Genomic DNA, 13,512 nt, shown 5'->3' on the forward strand with positions numbered 1-13,512 from the left:
TCTAGCAGATTCTGGGAATTTTTCGTGGGTAATTAGTGGGAATCAGTGGGAGAATCATGTAGAGCTTTTTCATACCTTTCCAACGAGTACTTATGCGCTCGATTCGGAGTTATATTTTAGGAGATATCGCTGTTTGAATCCGGGTATGTTGCTGTCCAAAAAAACAGATTTGCAGGTGGGCAAACAACAGTAGTATTAGCAGTTTCTGGGGATTTTTCGTGGGAACTTAGTGATAATCAATATGAGAATCATTTAGAGCTTTGTCATACCTTTCCAACGAGTACTTATGCACTCGATTCGGAGTTATATTTTAGGAGATATTGCTGTTTGAATCCGGGTATGTTGCTGTCCAAAAAAAACAGATTTATGCAGGTGGGCGAACAGCAGTAGTATTAGCAGTTTCTGGGAATTTTTCGTGGGAAATTGGTGATAATCAATATGAGAATCATGTAGAGCCTTGTCATACCTTTCCAACGAGTACTTATGCGTTCGATTCGGAGTTATAATTTAGGAGATATCGCTGTTTGAATCCGGTTATGTTGCTGTCCAAAAACAGATTGCAGGGTGTATCTTGTAGACGAGTTTGGGCTAATTAGATACTGGAATTTAATTATCATTTGAATATAAAACTTGTGGGAAATTTTATGTAGATGTTTCCGTAGTTTTTGATTGATATCACTGCTGTTATAATTTTAAAGTTATGAAATTATCAAGCAGCACCGCTGCAGTTTGGTGGTGATGGGGAGAGTTGTCGCTCGCAACGGGTTGGAATTGTGCGTAGGTGCGGCGTTGTTTATTAGCGTTTGTTATGTTGATTTGTACACTAAGGTGTGTGTCAAAAACAGGTGGTGGACTTCCGGATCGTACTTAGTACCATTCCAAATTCTCGGTGAAGGCAAGTAAATACAGTGGTGGTTGCTACCGTTTGGTTTGCATCCTATGCCTTGTCATTGAGTATGCATAAGTATTAAATGTGTTAATCATTGAATTCTATGATGAAGTTTATTTGTTCGAAAGAATTAATTCTCAATTGTCTAATATTGAGGATGATCATGATTTGGGAATGATATATGTGGTTGATTCCCATCTTGGATGAAGTTGAAGTATCTTTTTGAATCATGTTGTATGAAGTGTTGTAGGCATGTCATGCACATCGCATCATCCATATTGCATTTTGAAGTTATGTCGTGATCTTATGGTCCGACCGTACCGGTACACTTTTAGCATCGTACGTTGCCCGAGGAGGGGTACGATGCGGCTTCATATCCTTAGAGGTATGAAGGCAGAAGTCATCTTTGCATTTGCAGACATTTGCACTCATGAGGTATATATGAAGTGTGACATTACTATGTTACTATTGTGGTTTCTACCTGCGAGGTGTGGTAACTAGGTGTGTTGTACGTTGTATTCGTGCTGCACCTTCGTAATAAGAAGGTTGCGAAATCAAATGGTGGTAAAACAATGTTCTTATGTGGTTAAACAGTTTGTTATTATTTTACTTGCTGAGATGTGTCATCTCACTCTTGCATTACTCAATGCAGGTACTTGATATATGTTGGGAATGAGGGGAGTAGCAGCACGTCCACTTTCACTCTCATATTAAGGCTGCCCAAGCGCATCCATGATTTAATTAGAAACTTGATATCAAAGGATGTTTGTTTTTTTACTAGTCATGCGCACTGGTTAATTCAGTTCATGTCGTATGTTTAACTTTCCTTTGCTAGCCGTTTAATAATACTTAGTATGTTTTTTTTGTCATGATACATGTTTATACACTGTTGCCCCCTCCTTTATGCTATTTTGCAAAGGAGATGCTGTCGAAATTTTATATACGGATGTCAGAAGTGTAGTTCAGTAGCATTCCGGGGTGTTTGTGGATTCCGGGATGTTACAAGTTCTGAATCACAGAGGACAGCACGTATTTGTGCGTGTTCTGGGGTAGCTAAAGCTAGATGTAAAACAAAACTCGAAGAACAAAGGAGGCGCAGCTCCTATATAAATAGAGAGGGGGGGCGCAGCCCCTAGGGGCGGCCAACCCTAGGTCGTCCACTATGGGCCACAGTTGGGCTGGTCGTCTATTCTTCTGGGCCCTCATTCTTCAGTAGCATGACGAAGTTAAGATCTCTGGCACGGGCCCGAGTGATTGGCCCAGCTAATGAAGGAAGTGGCGCTTGATGTGGAGGTGCTGCTAGTGTAGTCGTACTCAGTGATGTCCTCATCATCCTCCCCTTCTTGAAGTGAAGTCGTCCTCGACGGCAACTCCTCATCCTCGACCATATATGGTTTCAAATCTGCAACATTAAAACTAGTGGAAACACCAAATTCCGCAGGCAGGTCAAGGATATAAGCATTATCATTAATCTTTGTTAGCACCTTAAAAGGACCAGCAGCACGAGGCATTAATTTAGAACGGCGCAAAGTAGGAAACCGATCCTTTCTCAAGTGCAACCAAACCATATCACCTGGCTCAAAAGTAACAAGTTTTCTTCCTTTACTACCAGCAACCTGATTTTTTGCATTAGTAGCAGCAATGTTTTGTTGAGTTTGTTCATGGAGGTTAATCATTTGTTCAACATGTGCAACAACATCTATGTGTGGGGCGTCCGCAGCATCAAGCGAAAACAAAGCAATAGGCGCCCTAGGAATGTAACCATAAACAATTTGAAAAGGGCACATCTTTGTAGAAGAATGTGTTGCATGATTATAAGCAAACTCAACATGAGGCAAGCAATCCTCCCAACGTTTCAAATTTTTGTCTAAAACAACCCTAAGCATGGTAGACAAAGTTCGATTAACTACCTCAGTTTGACCATCAGTCTGAGGGTGACAAGTGGTGCTAAACAGCAATTTATTTCCCAATTTATTCCACAGAGATCTCCAAAAATGACTGAGAAACTTAGCATCACGATCCGAGACTATTGTATTGGGAATACCGTGCAAATGAATAATCTCTCTAAAAAACAATTCAGCAACATTGCTAGCATCATCAATCTTATGACAAGGTATGAAATGAGCCATTTTGGAGAATCGATCAACAACCACAAAAATGCTATCCCTCCCCTTCTTAGTTCTAGGCAATCCCAAAACAAAATCCATCGAAATATGAATCCAAGGGGAAGTAGGAACAGGCAAAGGCATATACAAACCATGGTTGTTCAACCGTGACTTAGCTTTCTGACAAGTAGTGCAGCGTGCAACAAGGCGCTCAACATCAGCGCGCATCCGAGGCCAAAAGAAGTGGGCAGCCAACACCTCATGTGTCTTGTAGACGCCAAAGTGCCCCATGAGACCGCCTCCATGCGTTTCCTGTAACAACAAAAGACGAACCGAGCTAGCTGGAACACACAACTTGTTAGCACGAAACAAGAACCCATCCTGTATGTGAAATTTTCCCCATGGTTTCCCATTAATACAATGGCCGAAAGCATCTTTAAAATTAGCATCGTCAACATATTGATCTTTCACAGTGTGCAAACCAAAGATTTTAAAATCTAATTGTGACAGCATGGTATAGCGACGAGACAAAGCATCAGCAATAACATTGTCCTTCCCATTCTTGTGTTTAATAATGTAAGGAAAAGACTCAATGAATTCTACCCATTTAGCATGACGACGGTTCAGATTTGTTTGGGTACGAATATGTTTTAAAGCCTCATGATCAGAATGAATTATGAACTCACGATGCCAAAGATAGTGCTGCCATGTATGCAAAGTGCGCACTAAAGCGTAAAGCTCCTTATCATAAGTAGAATATTTCAGACTAGCACCGCTTAATTTTTCACTAAAATAAGCAACTGGTTTTCCTTCTTGTAACAAAAGAGCACCTAGCCCAATACCGCTAGCATCGCATTCAAGCTCAAACACTTTATTAAAATCAGGCAATTGCAATAAGGGAGCTTGGGTTAACTTATCTTTCAAAGTGCTGAACGCTACCTCCCGCGAATCACGCCAAGCAAACGACACATCTTTCTTTGTAAGCTCATGTAGAGGCGCTGCAATGGAGCTAAAATCACGAACAAATCTGCGGTAGAAACCGGCAAGTCCAAGAAAGCTCCGAATTTGTGTGACCGTCGTCGGTGTAGGCCACTCCCGAATGGCAGCAATCTTGCTGCTATCCACCTCAATGCCCTGTGGAGTAACAACATAACCAAGAAATGAGACACGTCGTGTGCAAAAGATGCATTTTTCCATGTTAGCAAATAACTGGACAGCACGCAATGCATAAAAAACAACACTTAAATGTTCCAAATGCTCTATCTTAGATTTGCTGTAAATAAGGATATCATCAAAATAAACAACCACAAACAATCCTATGAAGGGCCTCAGAACTTCATTCATCACTCGCATAAAAGTGATGGGAGCATTAGTCAATCCAAACGGCATAACCAACCATTCATATAAACCAAATTTCGTTTTAAAAGCCGTTTTCTATTCATCACCCAGTTTCATTCTAATCTGGTGGTAACCACTACGCAAATCAATCTTAGTGAAAATAATGGCACCATTAAGCTCATCTAGCATATCATCAAGGCGTGGTATAGGATATCGATAACGAATAGTGATGTTATTAATAGCACGACAGTCTACACACATACGCCATGACCCATATTTCTTGGGAACAAGTAACACAGGAACTGAGCATGGGCTAAGAGACTCACGAATGTATCCCTTGTCAAGCAACGCCTGTACCTGGCGCTGAATCTCCTTCGTCTCATCCGGATTTGTACGGTATGGTGCGCGGTTCGGAAGCTGTGCACCGGGGATGAGGTCGATCTGGTGCTCAATGCCACGAAGCGGTGGGAGACCCGGTGGTAAGTCTTTGGGAAAGACATCAGCGTACTCCTGCAAAAGGTTAGCAACCATAGGGGGAATAGCCAAAGATGGTGCATCATCAAGTGAAATGAGGACACTAGAGCATACAAGTGCATAGCATGGCAAATGAGCACCGTGTAGATCATCAAAATCAGCACGCGTAGCAAGTAAAACAGGAGCCTTCAACTTGATTTCAGAAGGAACAGAGGGCGATGCATCAAGTTGTTTAGCACTTATAGCAGCTCGGGCAAGATCATCTTTAACAATTTGTTCAGGTGTCATTGGATGTATAATTATTTTCTGACCCTTAAAAATGAAAGAATAATGATTCGAACGACCATGATGCAAGCTATCAGTATCATATTGCCAAGGTCGACCAAGTAACAAAGAGCATGCTTCCATGGGAATAACATCACAATCAACAAAATCAGAATAAGCACCCATGGAGAAAGGAACACGCACGGAACGCGTGATTTTTATTTTACCACCATCATTAAGCCATTTAATGTGATATGGGTTTGGATGCTTACGAGTGGGTAACGACAACTTTTCGACCAACATGGTACTCGCCAAATTGTTGCAACTGTCGCTGTCGATAATGATGCGAATTGACCGCTCCTGCACAACACCCTTTGTATGGAACAGAGTGTGTCGCTGATTCTTCTCGGGCAAAGCGACCAGTGTACTAAGAACACGCTGCACAACAAGACTTTCATACCTATCAGCGTCGCCCGAGTTGACATGTACCTCCGCCTGAGCTGCATGGTTAGTGGTAAGTAGTGCATGTTCAATTTCTTCAGAATCACTAGCGGAGGAGTACTCACCATCGTCACGAATGAGCAAAGTGCGCTTGTTTGGGCAGTCTCGAATCACATGGCCAAATCCTCTACAGCGATGACACTGAATATCCTGTGTACGACCTGTGGGTGGGGCAGTGCTGGCTGGTTTGGTCGTCTTCTCGCGTGGAGTAGTGGTGGACGTGGATGGCGCAGGGGGAAATGGTGCTGAGGTGGATGTCGAGCTTCGTCCTGCAAAAGGGTTAGAATATGTCTTCGAGCGGCGTCCCTGCACTTCACGTTCAGCTTTGCAAGCATATTCAAATAAAGTAGTCATATCATAATATTCCTTATAATCAAGTATATCCTGGATTTCGCGGTTTAAACCACCACGAAAACGTGCCATAGCAGCGTCGTTGTCCTCCAATATCCCACAACGAATCATACCTTTTTGTAACTCCTGGAAATAGTCCTCAACAGATTGAGTACCTTGCTGAAAACGCTGCATTTTATTAAGCAAATCACGAGCATAATACGAAGGCACAAATCGATGTCGCATCGCAGCTTTCAATTGATCCCAAGTGGTTGGAATGGCAGTGGGATGTTTCATTTTATACTCACGCCACCAAATTAAAGCAAAATCAGTAAATTCATTAATAGCAGCTTTAACCTGAGAATGTGCAGCAATATCATGACATGAAAATTTTTGTTCAACCTCTAACTCCCAATCAAGATATGCAGCAGAATCATATTTGCCATTAAAAGGTGGAATTTTAAATTTAATCTTAGAAAATAAGTCATTAGGGGGGTGACGAACCACACGGCGTGCACGACCACGGCGATCTCCATCGTCCTGCTCAGTGTCACCGCCGTAGTCCTGCTCCATCTTTGTGGTCAACGCATCAAGGCGTGCTAGGATGGTGTCGAGTGTGGTGCGAGTCGCCGTTTGAGCAAGGTCAAGCTGGTTGAAACGCTCGGTCGTCGAAGTGACCGTTGAATCAAGCCTTTCATGCATCGTCCTAATGTCAGCAGCAAGTCCATCAACTTGTCCCCTTACTTCCAGCAACTGGGCATCCATCGTGTCGTGTGCTCCTGCCATAGTTAGCGCAAACACCAAAACACCAAAAGGAGAAAAACCGACGACAACAAGGAAATGGTGGTGACAACTCGCTCAATGAAATGTTGTTATCAAATTCTTATCCGTTCTTACCAAGCCACAATGGTGAACTGCAACCAACAGGTGGAACCGGTGAAAGATTGGATGAGCGATTGCCTGGAGAAACAGAAACCTTCTCGTCGTAGAAATATGTGGAGTTTTGGGTAGGCTGCACTAAAGTCAAGGATTAGCACGATCAAACAATAATGCAAAGTTGAATTATAGTGCAAAACACGAAACTATATTGCTGGCCACAAGTTCAAAGGACGGATGAAACTAGCAGAATGGCAGTACCGTAAATATTGTACTAGCGAGGCCAAAAAGGCACTAGTAGGAATCACAGGTGATTTTGTTTTTCTTTTTTGTATGATTTTTTGATATTTTTCTCAGCATAAGGAGCAACAAAATAGGAGCTACATGAAGTTTCACCTAAAACAGAGTTCAGATGTGCTCTACTGAAAATCAGGAAGTTCTCTGAAAAGCGTGCAAGAACTTTGATGAATTTTTTTCTTTATTTTCCTGAATTTTTTTGACAATTTTGTCGACCGAGCGAAAAGTTATGCCCGATTTAAGGAAGGTATGTTTAAAACGACCGAGATGAAACAACCGCTTTGTATCCTTTCTCCTTCGTTTTCTTTTTTTTGTTTCTGTTTTTTTTTGACGTAACCGAAGGAGAAAAACAAGGAAGCGGCGTTGACTCGGTTTGTTTTTTTTCTGTTTTTTTACGTAACCGAAGGAGAAAATTAAGGAAGCGGCGTTGACTCGGTTTGTGGCGTTGACTCGGTTTGATGTAACCGAAGGAGAGAAACAAGGAAGATGGTTGTGGCGCGCTAGGGTTTGATGTAACCGAAGGAGAAAAACAAGGAAGATGGTTGCGGCGCGCTAGGGTTTGATGTAACCGAAGGAGAAAAACAAGGAAGAAAGAAGGATGGTGAGAAAAAAAACACAATGCGACCAGCAACAAATGACGCGAAAGCACACAAATTCAACAATGCAGATTATTGAAAGAAGGTGCAAGGCTCAAAAGGGTGCTGGTATAAGGTCTAACCTAAATTTTTATCTGGTTTTGTGGACTGTAGGAGAAAAAAACACTCGATAAACTCACCGATCAACCTAGAAATCTGATACCACTTGATAGAGCTAGAGTGCCCGATCTTTCGGTGAGTGGAGATAATTCTGATTTGGTGGAAGTAGACCCTCACGATCCGACTACGACGAGCGAACCTGAAGCGCCAATGCAATCGCTGAACCAACTTCCACTGGTTACCGACCTTGCTGATGCGAGATCGGCCTGATCACGAAGATCGTTTCCTGTGCGCAATCGAAGAACGAACAAGAAAAAGATGCGAGCAATCTTAATATCACTCGAGGTGGAGTTCTGAATCACAGAGGACAGCACATATTTGTGCGTGTACTGGGGTAGCTAAAGCTAGATGTAAAACAAAACTTGAAGAACAAAGGAGGCGCAGCTCCTATATAAATAGAGAGAGGGGGCGCAGCCCCTAGGGGCGGCCAACCCTAGGTCGTCCACTATGGGCCGCAGTTAGGCTGGTCGTCTATTCTTCTGGGCCCTCATTCTTCAGTAGCATGACGAAGTTAAGATCTCTCGCACGGGCCCGAGTGATTGGCCCAGCTAATGAAGGAAGTGGCGCTTGATGTGGAGGTATTGCTGGTGTAGTCGTACTCATAGTGATGGCCTCATCATCTGGGACAAAGAATACCCAGGCCTCGCTTAAGGCCAGGCGGGGGTCCAGAGCCATCACGTGTCCAAACCATACCCTGTACACTTCTGCTCCCCGCCCAGGCGGAGACCCGATGCTTCCACGTGGCCCACTACCCGTGACGTGAGCCAGCGGGCGGAGCCTGATGTAAGACCTCTAGGCCACGCGGCGCTGCATTTATTGCGGATAGGACGCGCCGCCTGTCTATTCCACTAGCGGGTGATATGCCGCCTCGGCATTTAATGAGCCCTGCCACTCCGCTGGTAGGCGTTGTGCCGCCTCAGTATTAAATGCGCTCTGTCCACTCCTCTGATGGACGGCGACCAAACCATCTTGCAGGCGGCGTGCCTGTCCATTCCGTTGGTAGGTAGTGCGCCCATGCTGCGACATGCACTGTACTCGTCATGGCTCGCGCATTTCCGAGGAAGCAGCGCAGGATATCAATACTGTGTACACTACGGACATTATGGCGCTCGGAGATCTTCTGGGAAGCACTGGCATTGGATACTTCTATATGTGTTCCCTCCGTTTTGCCTCTGGGCCCACATGTCGGGGCTCAGCACCCTTGTACGTGCCCCCTTGAGCTATAAAGGGGAGGGCACACGACAGACGAACTTAGACTCTCAACTCTCAAGCTTCCACAGCAATCCAACACACAGTGGAGTAGGGTATTACGCTCTGGCGGCCCGAACCACTCTAAACTCTCGCGTGTTCATGTGCTCTGTGATCGCTTAGCAGGATAGGCAAAACACTTAAGCCCCTTCCTCATCTTAGGATTTAGGCCGGGTGCATTCTGCCACCCGGCCGGAGAATTCCCTCTTCGACACATACCAAGGCGTAGGACAACAGAAGTGGAAGCAAATAATTCATTAACATCAGATTTCATCGCAAGCAAGCAATGTCCTTTCAATTTTATCCCATCTTTGTTATTACCAACAACTTTAATATTCTTGTTGTTCTCAGCTTTAGCTTTGGTAGCTTTAGCAACATCATCACGCACAATAGCCTCAGGGGACATGGGAAGCAAAATAATTTTCTTATCATGGTGTATGAGAGAATATTGATTTGATCTACCATGATGCATACAATCTGAATCAAATTGCCATGGTTTACCTAGCAGAATATTACAAGCATCCATAGGCACAACGTCACAGTCAACAACATCATGATATGAACCAATAGCAAAATTAATTTGTACCAGCTTGGTTACCTTGACCTTACCACTATTGTTAAGCCATTGAATGTGATATAAATGCGGATGCGGTTTGGTCGTAAGTGCAAGATTCCCCACCATGTCGCTGCTAGCCAAGTTGTTGCAGCTACCTCCATCAATGATAAAACGACATGAATGCTCCTTAATGACACACTTTGTTTGAAACAACGTATGTCGCTGATTATGCTCTGCCTTCTCCATTTGTGCACTAAGCACACGCTGTACAATGATGCTCTCATAATGCTTTGCATCATCTGCACCAATCTGTTCTTCGGTTGGTTCCTTAGTGCCTGCATCATCAGCCACAAGCAAGGCAAGTGTAGCTTTATCCAAATCACTAGCAGAGGAATACTCACCATCGTCTTTTACCACCAAAACACGCTGATTAGGACAATCACGCTGCACGTGTCCATAGCCCTTGCATCGATAACATAGAACATCTCTTGTTCTAACCGTGGAGGCTACTGAAGAGGCACTACCTGCTGGTTTCTAGGCAGATTTGGTTGCTGAATTTGTGGAAGATGTACGTGGTTTGTCGCCGGAGGAAGGTGGTGGTGCTGGTCGACTCGGCGAGGGAGTTGGTGCTGGTGTACGACCGGTCATGGACGTAGTCGTGCGCTGCTGCCATGGTGTAGATTTTCCTGCAGAAACATTAGACCTTGCACTAGCACGTCGTCCCTGCACTTCCCTTTCAGCTTTGCAAGCAAGATGAAACAATCGGGTTACGTTAGCATAATCTTTATAAGCAAGGATGTCCTGAATTTCCCTATTTAACCCGCCCAAAAATCTAGCCATAGCAGATTCCTCACCCTCCTTGTAACGCCCTGAATTTGGGGGTAGAATTTTTTTCTTCTTTTCTCTCACCAAATTTAGGCGTTACTCTTTCCTTTTCCCTTTTCTTCTCGCTAAGCCTTGATCTTTTCCAAAAGTTATAGCGAGAATTAGCTCAACATCTTGTGTAAGCAAAACCAAGAACTATTTTTGGTTGTTGCATCATGCTGGATTATGCACTCTTTTGTTTGTGGTTGAGTGAATTGAAGAATTAGGCATATAAGAATTAGGCATATAAGAAAATATGGAAATTAGAAAAATAAAATCCTTTTCTTTTTTCTCTCCCCCATCTCCCTTTTGGCCCAGCCGCCCCCTCCCCCTTCGCGCCGGCCCAGCTAGCAGCCCAGCCGCCCCCCTTCCCGCATGGGCCCCGCGGTGGCCCAGCCGCCCCCCTCCCCTCCCGCCGTGGGCCGCCCAGCCGGCCCAGCCGCGCCCCCTCCCCCCTTTTTTTTCTTTTTCCAAAAATCCCTCCCCGCGGGCCCCGCCCGTCATTCTCCCTCTCTCTCTCCCTCTCCCTAACCCTAGCGCCGCCGCCGCCCTCCCCTTCCCTAGCGCCGCCGCCGCTCCCTCCCCCGCGCGCCGCCCCCCCCCCCCCCCCCGCTGTGGTGAGCCCCCCTCCTCCCCTCTCCTTCCCCCCCTCTCTCCCTCCTTCTTCCTCGCCCGCCCGGCCGCCCGGCTTGGCCGTCCCCGGCGAGCCCCGCCCCCATGTCCGGCGAGCCCGACCCGCCCCGCCGCACCGACCTCTGCCGCCCCGGCCCCCGGCGAGCCCGCGCCCGCTCCCGCCTCGGCGAGCCGCCTCCACCCCGACCCCACGTTCGGCCGCCCTGCCCCGCCCCCCGCTCGGCGCCTCGGCGAGCTGCCTCGCCGCGCCGACCTCCGCCGTGCCCGGCCCCGGCGAGCCCGGCCCCGCCCGCGCCCCGGCCGTCTCGACCCCAGCCTCCCCCGGCCCACCCTGCGCCGCCCCGCCTCGACCCCGGCGAGCCCGCGCCCGCCCTCCTCCGGCGAGCCCGCCCCCGCGCCGCCTCGCTCCGGCGAGCCCGGCCCGCCCCTTCCCCGTGCTCGGCCGCCCCGTCGCGCCCCGGCTCGGCCGCCTGCCCCCGCGCCCGGCTGCGTCCTCGCTCGCCCGTGCTCGCTTGCCCCGGCGTGCTTGCTCGCTCGCCCCGCCGTGCCTTGCTCGCGTTGTGACGGCCCCGGCGTGGCCTCGAGTTCGGCCCAGCATGCCTATGGCGCGCGGCCTTGAGCTCGGCTAGCGCGAGGCCCCGACGTGCGCACGGCTAGTTCGTGGCGTGTGTGTGCGGCCTCGCGCACGTGCTCGCGTAGTGCGCGTGCCTTGGCGCGACCCGTCGTGCCCCCGTCTACCCCCCCCCCCCCCCCCGTGTCCTATGCTCGCTAATCTTGTGTTTATATTAATAAGATAGGAGTCTCAATTTGGAAATTGGTTACGTTAGTTAATTTGTATAGCTAATCGTCTATCTCATTCAATGTTAATCTACTAAAAGTGGTCACGTTTACATTAGTGCATGTAGCTAATTCTTTTGTTAGAACCAATTGGAACTAGAGCACGTAACGTTTAGTTATTCGTTTACCCGTAGTGCGTCTCGGGCATAAGCTTTAACTCTCGCGAGACCTTTCCCCATTTCTTTCTAACCAAGGTAAATTCATTATCATATGTGATATTCTATGCATATTTACTTTATTTGTTCCCTTGTATGGTGTACTATTTGTTTCCTAATTTGAATGGATGGATGTATGTATGCTTGCAATCGCATAGAGAACGATCCGGTTGAAGAGCCCGAGGAGCCCGCAGGAGAAGCCCCTGAGCAGTAGTCGGTTGGTGGAGGCAAGTGTCCTTTGACCTATCTCTTTCCTATTCATTCTTTAATTCACCTCCCACATTACACATTTATACCTAAGGATTGACTAGCTTTTGTTATCCATATCCTTGTTTACCTATCTGGGTTGGATTATTATTGTTTAGCTTTATGCTATTGCTCAACTCTAATCAATGAACATGATGAGATTATCCATGATACGCTGTTTTCCCTTCTCTTATTATGATGTTGTACTTGTGGCCTTTAAGGGGGCTCGAGCGGTTTCTCGAGTGCCTCTCCGTAAGGACCTGTTCTATGGATGACCGCCCGAGAAAACAGTGCAACCATGAGGGTGGAATGGGGTGCCCTTAGCTGAATAATTAGAGGATCCGGGGTGTAGTTCGCTTCGCCGTCGTGCCGTCAATGGGGCTCGGTGTATGCGGCTCGCTCTGCCAAGGTTGATTCGTCCCTTGGGGAGGAGTGCTGTACATTTAGGAAACCTAACGGGCGGCTACAGCCCCAGGGAATCTTTGTAAAGGCTACGTAGTGAGACCCTGCCTATTCACCTTGGTAGTGTTTAAGGGTTTGATGGGCCCGAGGCAAGAGGGAATCACGGCTTGTGGGTAAAGTGCACAACCTCTGCAGAGTGTTTGAAAACTGATATATCAGCCGTGCTCGCGGTTATGAGCGGCCAAGGGAGCTCCAGTGATTAGTGGTACTTGATCAGAGACACTTTGGTTTACAGGTGGCAATGAGACTGATGGTTTTGGTTATGACTATGGTGCTGGTAAGTGGTATTCTTTCCGTTTGGAAAGGGTACATCGGGCTAATAACTTGGGTTAATGCTAAAACCTGGCTTTCTATTAGTAAATAATAATCTGACCAACTAAAAGCAACTGCTTGACTTATCCCCACATAAAGCTAGTCCACTACAGCCAAACAGGATACTTGCTGAGTATGTTGATGTGTACTCACCCTTGCTCTACACACCAAACCCCCCCATCCTCAGGTTGTCAGCATTGCAACCACTGCTCAGGAGAGGATGAAGCTGTGGAAGGAGACCACCAGGAGTTCCAAGATTATGATGAGTTCTAGGCGTGGGTTAGCGGCAACCCCCAGCCAGCTGCCTGTGAAGGCCGCGGTTATATACGTTTCGTTTTCGCACTTTGATTTATTGTAAGGACTATATGGA

The 13,512-nt window shown here is 46.7% G+C and overlaps 1 long non-coding RNA gene across 1 annotated transcript; it reads left to right on the top strand.

Moving 5' to 3' along the window:
- Positions 1-1,403: 1,403 nt before the first annotated feature.
- LOC111589735 (uncharacterized) lies at positions 1,404-1,711 on the top strand. The gene is made up of 2 exons (XR_002748854.1): positions 1,404-1,453; positions 1,542-1,711. It is a non-coding gene; the product is annotated as an uncharacterized lncRNA (long non-coding RNA).
- Positions 1,712-13,512: the final 11,801 nt, after the last annotated feature.

This window comes from Zea mays, chromosome 7, assembly GCF_902167145.1.
Source record: "Zea mays cultivar B73 chromosome 7, Zm-B73-REFERENCE-NAM-5.0, whole genome shotgun sequence".
Lineage (NCBI taxonomy): Eukaryota > Viridiplantae > Streptophyta > Magnoliopsida > Poales > Poaceae > Zea > Zea mays.